Consider the following 11381-nt stretch of genomic DNA (forward strand, 5'->3'; position numbering starts at 1 on the left):
TTTTATAAATAGAAAATCCTGAACCCAGCAAGAAAATTATTGGAACTCAGTGAAAGACTCCACAAAGTGGCAAGTTTCAAGTACAAAACTCAGTCAAACTACTTTATGCTAATAAAGAGAGTTCAAAAAAGAAAACCAGGAAAGTAGTATCATTTAAAATAGCCATCCAAAAGAGGAATGGAAACAAGAAACACAGTGAGGTAGTGGAATAAACGATATTACATTGAGGAGAATGGGATCATAAAGATGAAACCAAGTGGTATAATTTTTTTAAAAGTAAAACTGATGACTGTTAACCTTCACTAAATTCACAAAAAAAGTGAAAAACCACCAACAAAAAATAAAAACAAAAATGATATGTTTGGATCAATCACACTTAGTTCACAGAGTGACATCTTTGCTCTTTAACTATTTAAGGAGGTATTTTCCAGCAGATTTGCCCAATAAAATATGCCAATGATTTCTTGACTACTACTTCCATGGGTGTTGATTGTGAATCCAAATTAAATGAAATCCTTGACAACTTTATCTTTTCTTTGTTTACTGTGATATTATTTGTTTGTTGAATTGTGAGGATTTTTGTTTTCTTTATGCTGAGAAGTAATCAACATTGAAGACTACAGTCTTTGATACTTATCAGTAAGTGCTTCCAAGTCCTCTTCTCTTTTAGCAGCACGGTTGTTTCATCTGCATATGAAGGTTGTTAAAGAACATTCCTCCAATCCCGATGCCAAGTTTTTTTTTTTAATATAGTCCAGCTTCTCAGATTATTTGCTCAGTATTTTATCATTTTCAGGTGACATTTAGTCAGTTCTGACTCAAAGCAACCCTCCCTATCACACAATAAAACATTGCCAGGTCCGACACCATTCTCACAATTGTTTTGTTTGTGTCCACTGTTGCTGCCACTCTGTCAGTCCATCTCCTTAGGGGTCTTCCTCTCTCTCAATGACCTTCCACTTTGCCAAGAAAGATGTCCTTGTGCAGGGACTGTTCTCTCCTGATGATATGACCAAAGTATTCTTGCTTATACAGAGCATTGGGACTGTACTTCTTACAATACAAACTTGTTTGCTATTCTGGCAATACATGAATGCTTTCAATATTCTTTGCCAACACCGTGGTTTAAATGCATAAACTCTTCTATGATTCTTCCTTATTTACTGTCCAACCTTCACATGTGTATGAGGCCATTAAAAACACCATGGCTTAAAGCTGATGTTCTCCCATGTAAACTATCACTCAATTTACAATAAAAACTTAAAAAAAAAAAAAAAAACATGGGTTGACTCAAGCACATCTTAGTCCTCAAATTGACATCTTTGCTCTCGAACACTTTAAATTTGCAGCAAATTTGCCTAATGCAGTAAGTCATTTGATTTCTTGAATGCTGCTTCCATGAGCATTGATTATGGATCCAAGTAAATGGAAGTCTTTGACAACTGCAATCTTTTCTCCATTTGTCATGATGCAATTTTTTGATCCAGTTGTGAGGATTTTTGTTTTCTTTACATTGAAGCTCAATCCATACTAAAGGCTGTAGTCTTTATTGTTCATCAGTAAGTATATCAAGTTCTCTTTGCTTTTTGCAAGACTGAGTCATCTGCATATTGCAGATTGTTAATGACCCTGAGACCTCCAACCCTGAGGCCATGTTTTACATAGAATCCAATTTCTCAAATTATTTGCTGAGCACACAGAGTAAGTATGGTGAAAGAATACAGCGCTACACATACCTTTCCTGATTTTAAACCATTCCCTTGTTCTCTTGTAACAATTGCCTCATTGTGCTGTTGTTGAATGTTCTGTACATATCTATGAGGCAAAGTTGGTTGATAGTGTCATTTAATTCCTTTGTGTCTTTCTTGAGTTTCTTTCTGGTTGTTCTATCCTTTTTCGAAAGTGGTGTATTAAAAGCTACTACTATTATTGTAGATTTGTCTATTTCTTTCTTCAATTCTATTAAAAGAGTTTGCTTTATATATATTTAGGGCTCTTTTGTTGGGAGCATAGATATTTTTTATGGTCATGTCATTTTGTTCAATTGGCCCTTTAATCATGAGATAATGTCTTTCTTTGTCTCTTATGCTGGTTTTTGCCTTAAAGTTTGTTTTATCAGAGATTGGTATTGCCACTCCTGCTTGTTTTTTATTGCAATTAGCTTGGTATATTTTTTCCATCCTTTAATTTTTAATTTGTTTTTGTCTTTGTGATTAAGGTGTGTCTCTTTTCGACAGCACATTGACAGATCCTGTTTTCTTATTCATTCTGTCACTCTCTTTCCCTTGACTGGTGCATTTAATGTATTGACATTCAGTTTAATTATAGATGGTATGAATTAATTGTTGTCATTATGTGTGGGGGTTTTTGTGTGGTGCTGCTGGTTTCTTTGTTCTTCATGCCTTCTTGTGCTGAGTTCATTTTTTTTTGTGCTTTTTCTTGTCAGTTCTTCATAGTTTTAGTGTTTTTACATTCTTTTTGGATTTTCCTTTTCTTGATGTGTTGTGAAGTATTAATTTTTTTGAGGTTGCCCTATATTCTATTAACTTTTTCCTCCTTTAAAACAGTCTCTTTTTTCTGAAATCTACCTGACCTCCTCACCACCTGGATCTCTGTTCATACAATTTTCGCTTCTTTCACATTGTAATTGTTTGATCATATATACTGACCTCCCAGGTCCTCTGATTTTGTTCTTGTATTTTTGCTCTGCTCTGGACTCTTCTACCTCTCAATTGAGTTCTGGGCAGTGTTGCCACATATGTCAATCTCTGGTTGTTGTCTATTCTTGTTTGTTCTCAGTCCAAAAATTTCCCTTTGGGATACTTTGAAACACTGGGTTGGCTTTTGCAAAGTTCCTTAACTTCTGTTTATCTTGGAATGTTTTGATTACACCATCATATTGATTGACTACTTTGCTTGGTAAATGATTATTGGTTGGTAGTTTTTTTCTTTCAAGGTTTTATTTATGCCTCCCCATTCCCTTCTTGCCTGCATGGTTTCTGCTGAGAGATCAGAGCTTAATCTTACTTGCTTGCCTTTGTAGGTAACACTTCTCTTTTCCTTAACTTCTTTCAGGATTCTCTCCTTGTCTTTGATTTTACAGAGTTTGATTTTCTTTTGGGGTCTATTCTTTCTGGGGTTCATTCAGCTTCTTGAATACTTATCTTCTCATTTTTCAGGATGTTAGGGAAATTTTCTTTCAGAAATTCTTCGACTATCTCCTCTGTGGTTTTCTGTGACTCTGTTCTGGGACTCGAATAACCCTTAAGTTAGTCCTCATTATGCTGTCCCACAAGAGTCTTTGAATTTCTTCAGGTTTTTCATTCTTGTTATGCATATTCTTCTATCTTAGCAGGATTGAGAGATCTGTCTTCAAAGTCATTGATTCTGGCTTCCATCCTTTTGATTCTACTCAATTGCCCTTTCACTGTATTGTCCATTTCTGATATTTTATTATTAATCATTTGGACCTCTTTTTAACAACTGCCTCATGAGCACAATTAACTGTTTTGGAATAATATCCATTCTTCACAATGATCCACACATCCAAATCACTATGCATAGCAGATAAAGCACAAGTAAAATCTTTCTGGTATTCCCTGCTTTCAGCGAGGATCCATCTGATGTTAACAATGATGTCCCTCATTCCATATCCTCATCTGAACCCATCTTGAATTTCTGGGAGCTCCCTGTCAATGTACTACTGCAATAAATTTTGGATTATTTTCAGCAAATTTTACTTACATATAATATTAATAATATTGTTTGATGACTTCCACATTTCATTAGGTTACCTTTCTCTGGCATGGACACAGATATGGATCTCTTCCAATCAGCTGTCTTCTAAATTTCTTGACATAGACAAGTGAGCACCTCCAGGACCATATCATTGTTGAAAGATTTGGATTTGTATTCTATCAACTCCTGGAGCCGTGTTTATTGCTAATGCCTTGAGTGCTGCTTGGATTTCTTCCTACAGTACCATCAGTTTTTGTTCATACAGTACCTCTTGAAATGGTTGTACATTGACCAATTCTTTTTGGTTCAGTGACTATATATTCCTTCCATCTTTTTCTGTTTCATGCATCATTCAATATTTTGCACATAGAAGTCTTCAATATTATAAATTGAGGCTTGAATTTTTTCTTGAGTTCATTCAGCTTGAGAAATGCTGAGTGTGTTTTTCCTTTATGATTTTCTAACTCCAGGTCTTTGCACATTTTATTATAATATTTTACTGTCTTCTTAAGATGCCCCTTGAGATTTTCTGTCCCACCCTTTTCCATCTTCATTTATTACAGTCACTATAGGTTTTCTAAACAGCAAGCATCAGAGTCTTTTCTGACATCCACTTTGATCTTTTCTTTTATTCCTGTCTATTTAATAACATTTTGCTTTCTTCCTGTATGGTACTCTTGAAGTCTTCCCATATCTCTTCCGATCTCTTGTCATTAGTGCCTAATGCATCAAATCTGTTCTTGAGAGAGTCTCTAAATTCAGGTGAATCCTGGTGTGGTGCTATTGGAAAATCTCCATCATCTCTTTTAACAGATATATTAGATGTGATTCCTTTTGCATTACATCCCATGATTTACACCTGCTTTTTGTTGTTGTTGGAATTCTGGTGTAGTGCTGTGGGTTAGTGTGCTGGACTTGAGTTGCTTTGGACTGCTGCAAGGTTGGTAGTTCATGCTCACTGGCTGCACCCTGGAAACCCTATGCAGGGTTGCTATGGGTCATAACCAACTCAATGGCTTTTAACAACAACAGTTTTTGTTGTTAGGTGCCATTGGGTTAATTTTCACTCATTGCATCCCTATGTACAATAGAATGAAATACTTTTCAATTCTGTACCATCCTTATGATATTCTCAATCAGCCAAATGCCAGCAGATTAATGGGGTCAGGTTTCAGCAGAACTGCCAGACTTAGAAGACAGACTTGGAAGAAGAGGGAGGCAGTCCACTTGAAAGACTAGTCACCAAAAACTAAAAACTATGTGGATAGTCACTGTTTTTGTTGTTGAAAAGGATATTTCCAATGAATTGATGATTGTTGTTTCAAAATCCAATCATGTAATCTCTGGAAGCATTTCTATTACCAACACCATATTTTCATTGTTTCCAACTGTTGCATTCCAATCACTAATAATTTATCAATGCATCTTGATTGATAGCAATTTCAGAGTGCCAAAATAGCTAGAAATCTTCAACTTCGACATTAGTTTTTGGTGTGTAAATTTGAATAATAGTGGTATTAATTGGTACTTCCTGTAGGTGAAGTACACTGACAGTGTTGTACTTCAGAAAAGATCTTGAAATGTTCTTTTGGCAGTGAATGTGATGCTGCTTTCGGTAGTATGGCATTCCTGGCATTGTAGACCTTATTGTTGTTCAATTCAAAATGACCAGTATTAGTTGATTTCAGCTTACTAATGTATAGAATATCAATTTTCAAGTGTTTCCTTTTAGTTTTGACTATTTCCAATTTTCCTGGATTCACACTTTGTACATTCCACATTCCAATTTTTAATGGGTATTTTCAGGTAATTCATCTCATTTTGAGTACCTCTAAACCCAAAGGATCACTAGACCAATAAATAACATCAAGATAAATGAAGAAAAGATTTAAATTGTCAAAGAGTTTGTTTTGTTCAGATCAACACTCACGAAAATCAAACAATGTATTGCATTAGGCAAGTGTGCTGCACAAGACCTCTTCAAAGTGTTGAAGAACAAAGATGTCAGTTTGAGGGCAAAGGTGTGCCTGACCCAAGCCATGGTATTTTCAATAGCCTCATATGAACGTGAAAGTTGGACAATGTATAAGGAAGATGGTAGAAGAATTGACGCATTTAAGTTATGGTGTTGGAGGAGAATATTAAAAGTACCATTGACTGCCAAAAAAACAAACAAATCAATGTTGGAAGAAGTGAAGTCAGATGCTCCTTAGAAACTAGGAGGTCCAGACTTCTTCTTTCATACTTCAGATATATTATCAGGAGGGAAGAGTTCCTGGAGGAGGACATCATGCTTGGTAAAGTGGAGGGTCAGCAAAGAAGAGGAAGACCCTCAAGGAAATGGACTGGCAAAGTGGCAGCAGCTATTGGTTCAAGCTTAGTAATGATTGTTAGATTGGCTCAGGACCAGGCCTTGTTTTGTTCTGTAGAGCATACAGTTGTTATGAGTCCTTTTTGACTTAACAGTACCTAACAACAAAACCTGATGGGCTCATCTTCACACTATATCATACAGCTTATGTTTATAGTAGGGTTACCCATCTGGACAGGCTTCAGTGAAGTTTCCATACTAAGACATACTAGGAAGGAGGAACTAGGGATCTACTTCTAAAAAAACGCTTCACAGAAACCTGACTGGACGGCACTTAACAACAATAACAACATAGTTATTTAGCAAACACAATTTTCCCTTTCTCCACACTGTAATAAATCATAGCATGTGAATTTAGTACAAAACAAAGAGGTAGTATACCAAAAGAGATATATGGCATCCAGTTACCACTGCTTTCAAACTAAAATTCCTGACGCTAATTCTGAAGGTCAAATAAAAATTTCCTGAATATATCTAATTTGAAATGCTTTATAATTGTCTGAATAAATCACATATCTGGAGTAGACTAGCCAATATAGAGTCTGTTGTGCAGGAGTGTGTGGATTTATCACATAAATAGGCCTTTTAATGAGCCAAATGTTAAGTCAGCATGATAATAATTTCAAGGTTCCCACAGCTTGTACAAGGTAAATGCTAAGGTAGCTGTTGATTATCCCTAGTACTTACAAAGTGATAGCAGATAAGCCTAATAGGATTTGAATTTAAGTAGCTATGATTTTTCTCTTCTTTCTTCCAATTCTGTGAAGTGGAAGTTCTGCAGGCACCAACAGAACAAGCACTCTGACCAACATTAGACATGCCCTGATGATGAAGTGCACACACAACTCCTCTGAGACCAGATCACAGTATAAAGCTAGGGTTGGGTCAAGCACAATAAACTATGCAAAAACCTAAATAAATAATGTTGCCTACTTTGTTATCAGAGTTTCTCAAAAACAGATTCCATATTAAGTCTTTCAGATGAAATGATTAGAAGATTAACAACAACAACAACAACAGCACTATTCAATGAACCTAGGGCACTACAGCATGGAAAACTAGAAAATTCTATGTTTTAAATTACTAGCATACAGTAGTTTTGCTAAATTACTGTCACCTTATCATATTGTGTGTGCTGAGTACGTCTGTGCATGCATACATGTAAACTGTGTTTGTGTATTTCATCAACTGGTATTTCTTAAGTGAATATCATATACTAGGAATATTAGTAGGGACCTAGGATATACTGTTGCATTTCTTTCTAATATGTTGTTGTTAGGTGCAGTGAATTGGTTCAGACTCATGGTGACCTTATGCATAACAGAGCAAAACACTGCCAGGTCCTGTGCCAACCTCACAATCATTTTGCTTGAGCCCATTGCTGCCACCACTGCGTCAATCTATCTCTTTGGGGGTCTACCTCTTTTTCTCCAACCCTCCACTTTGCCAAGCATGATGTCCTTCTACAGGGGTTGGTCCCTCTAGATAATAAGTCTGAAGTATGGGAGACTAAGTCTGGCATCCCAGCTTCTAAGGAACATTCTGGCTGTACTTCTTCCAACACAGATTTGGTTGTTCTTCTGGAAGTCCACTATACTTTTAATATTCTTCTCCAACAGCATAGCTCAAATGGCATCAATTCTTCTACCATCTTCCTTATTCATAGTTCAACTTTCACGTGAATATGAGGCTACTGAAAATACCATGGTTTGGGTCAGGCGCACCTTAGTCCTCAAACTGACATCTTTGCTTTTCAACCCTTTAAAAGGTCTTGAGTAGATTTGCCTAATGCAATACATCCTCTGATTTCTTGACTACTGCTTTCATAAGCATCGACTTGATCCAAGCAAAATGAAGTCCAACTCACAGTGATCTTATATAGGGTTTCTGAGGAGCAACTGGTGAGTTTGAACCTCAACCAAGCTATTCAAACTGACATTTCAGTCCAGCACTTATTCTACAACACCACACCAGGACTCCATATATGTAAAATATGTTAGTGGTATACAGAGCAATACAAAGCAATCAATTACAAACTGATATATGATTTGCTTTAAGCTGTTTTTTTCCCCTAACTCTTCTTCTCTCACATCACTCCAAGTACAGCCAGAACTAAGATATATAATAATTAGGGACACTTTGTTATTTTCTGCTAATATTCCATCTTCCTAGGCAAAAAGCCAGTGAGTGAGATCATATATTTACCACAAGCTTTCTAGTCATTCTTCCTTACTCTAGAAACCTCACCTTATCAAGTGATTTTAAAAGTGTGTAAGATATTTTCATTGGCTATTTATATATTTAAAAGGTTTTATTAAAGTATATATTGCTACATAAATACATTTCTAAACACACAGCCATAAAACTGCAAAGTATCAAAGATATATAGAGCTGGCCAAAGTGATTATTTTTAAAATCAATTTAATTAGATTTCTGCATTTTCATGTTCCTTTCTTGATCAGCATTAAGTGACTTAATTTAAATGTAAAGTCATGTTTAAGGTGATTCTCAAGTCATCTGGAACTGAAGGACTAATGAATGTGTTTTACATTGGGAAGTAGTAATGGTAGGAGAGAAATTCTGCTGCAAAAGTCACAGCCAGTGAAGGCAAGGTAAGTGTGATGAATTATGGTCTTTACTATCATCTGTTTAACTTCATGAAATTTTGGGAAGGAAAAGTAGAGTGAGAGTAATGACAAAAATGAGGTGGAAACGTATATGTATGGATGGAATCCTGAAGCCTTCCTTCCTGTCCCTCATTAGACTGAACAGTCACAATTCAGTCCACCAAAGTGAGTTTAAGAATTACTCATGGCATGGTAGCTTTCATCCTGATTGTGCATATTTTAAAGCATCATGCATTTTTAAAAGGACTTAGGTGGAACTCTTTATGTGCTTCTGGTTGCAAAGCATTTGGGTATCAGGAGTAAAGAAAGTGCCATATTCCCTAAAATGTTGTAGAACTGTCTTGGATGCTACAAGAAATTTTTTTCCCCTAAAAAGTAAAGTCTTTAATCTTTTGTTTCTTTGTTTTGCTGTTAAGTGTCATCTAATAGATTCTGACTCATACTGAACATATATAGGGTTTCTGAGGCTGTAAATCTTAGTGGACACAGAGAGGATCATCTTTTCCCAACCCACTGCATAGTTTGCAGTCCAGTGCTTATACTAAATAGCCACCATGCTCTCTTTACTCATCTCTCCTTCCTTTGTTGCTGTTAATTGTGGCAGAGTGGGTTCCAGTTTATAGCTACTCTGCATAGGGTTATGAGTGGCAGCTAGTAGGTTTCAACTAAGGACTTTGTGGTTCACATTCCAATGCTGATTCTTCACTGACACACCAGTTTTTTGTTATTGTTTTTGTTAAGTGCCAGCAAGGTGGTTCTGACCCATAGCGACCCTGTATAGGGTTTCCATGTAGGGAATGGTAATCTTGAACCACCGACCTTGTGGTTCAAACTGACCTTGCAGTCCAGCCCATTAACTTATAGTGCCATACCAGGACTCCAGGAATTCTTTACTCTTCAATTTCTCTCCATTTCTAAAGGAATTGTTATGCTTATGTTAAAACTGTAAGGACCCAACTGATCATGCCTAACCAGAGATCACTTGACTAAACTTTAGTCAGGCTTCAGAAAACATTTCGGATAGACAAGGCCTTAGTTTTTAGTTCCCTCCAGAGACGAGGTCATTCGGCCAGCCCTCAAAACCTCAATGTCAAAATAATCCTTGAGAAACTCATAAGGGTCAGGCTGACCCAGAGAGATGGGAATATTCCAACCACACACTTGCAATTGACTGTTTTATCCCTTGCCAAAGCCAATCAGCTTATAGGTCAAAAAGCTTGCTTCATGCCAAGACCAATAAAGGTATAGAGTAAGAATATCTAACCAATCAGAAACTGTATCAATAATACTGTACAATTATGCCCAAAAAAAAATTATAAAAACTGGTATGTAAAACAATGCAGGGTCGCCTTCAGCTCCTGGTTTTAGGAGTCTATGTGAGGGTGGACCCCAGCGCGTTGGCAAATAAACAATAAACCTCTTGCTGTTGCATCGAACTCGAGTCCTGATGATCTCTTTGGGGTCTCATGATAGTTAAGGCCGCAGATGGGGCCTAACAAAACAAAATGCCTGCTGGAACTCTAAAGAAGTTGATTCACTGTTATGGATTGAATTGTGTTCCCTCAAAATATGCTTGTAAATCTGATACAATTTGATGAACTTGACCTACACCTATGGATTCAGTAGCTCAAAAGAGGGAAGAAATCTTTACAACGAGGATCATTCCTACCCTCTTGATACACAGGATAGGCAGGGATGGGCAACTTGGACATTTGCTACCCAAATGGGGGGCTACAAAGACAAGAAGTGACTGGTTTACCCAGAGAAGCAGTAATGCCAGAGATAGAGGCAGAGACCATGACCTGGAGAGATAGAATGGCTGGGGACTCTAGACCCAGAGAGGGAGAGGGGCTGTGTGCTGATGACCAGGGGGCAGGCTTGCAGGGTATACCCTCTGGTTGGCTGATGATGCATGGAGGGGATTGTAACCATGGCAATGAAATGATGTAAGATAGGATGAATGTAAAGCTAATGTTTTCCCATGTAAATATGCATTGTAAATTCTAACCTGTATGTCTGGTTGGAATCCTGGTACGGTGCTGTGGGTTAATGCACTGAAGTGTAAGGTCAGTTTGAATGGCAAGGTCAGTGTTTTCCTCAGAAACCTTCTACTGGGTCACTATGGGTCAGAACTGACTAGATGGCACGTCACAACAACAACAATGCCTTTGGTTATAATCCCATTTGTGAAAGGGTTGTATTTGTTAATGAGGGAGGATTAGTGTAGAATATATCTCTTTTGAAATATAAAGAGATTAAACTACCAAACTAGAAAAGATGTGGAAAGGGAGATGTCAAGACTGATGAAGATCACCCAAAGGCAGAAGCTCAGGTAAGACCAGGACCTTGCTTCGGAGCAGACAGAATGAGAAAGCTTTGCTAGAATTGATACCCTGAATTAGCACTTCCAGTCTCCTAAACTGTAAGAAAAAAATTTCTGTTTGTTAAGTCATCAACCTGTGGTTATTTCTGTTAAAGCAGCACTGGATAACTGAGACACCCATCTATCTTTTAACTTGCAGGTTTTCTTCTTTAAAAACAGAATACAATATTCATATATAATATTTTAATTTCTTAAGGAAGTTGCACTGCAGTTAGAATCTACTAGTTTCTCCACTGGAGAAAGAGGAGGCTTTCTGCTCCTG

Source organism: Chrysochloris asiatica, unplaced genomic scaffold (genome assembly GCF_000296735.1).
Source record: "Chrysochloris asiatica unplaced genomic scaffold, ChrAsi1.0 scaffold00017, whole genome shotgun sequence".
Classification (NCBI taxonomy): Eukaryota; Metazoa; Chordata; class Mammalia; order Afrosoricida; family Chrysochloridae; genus Chrysochloris; species Chrysochloris asiatica.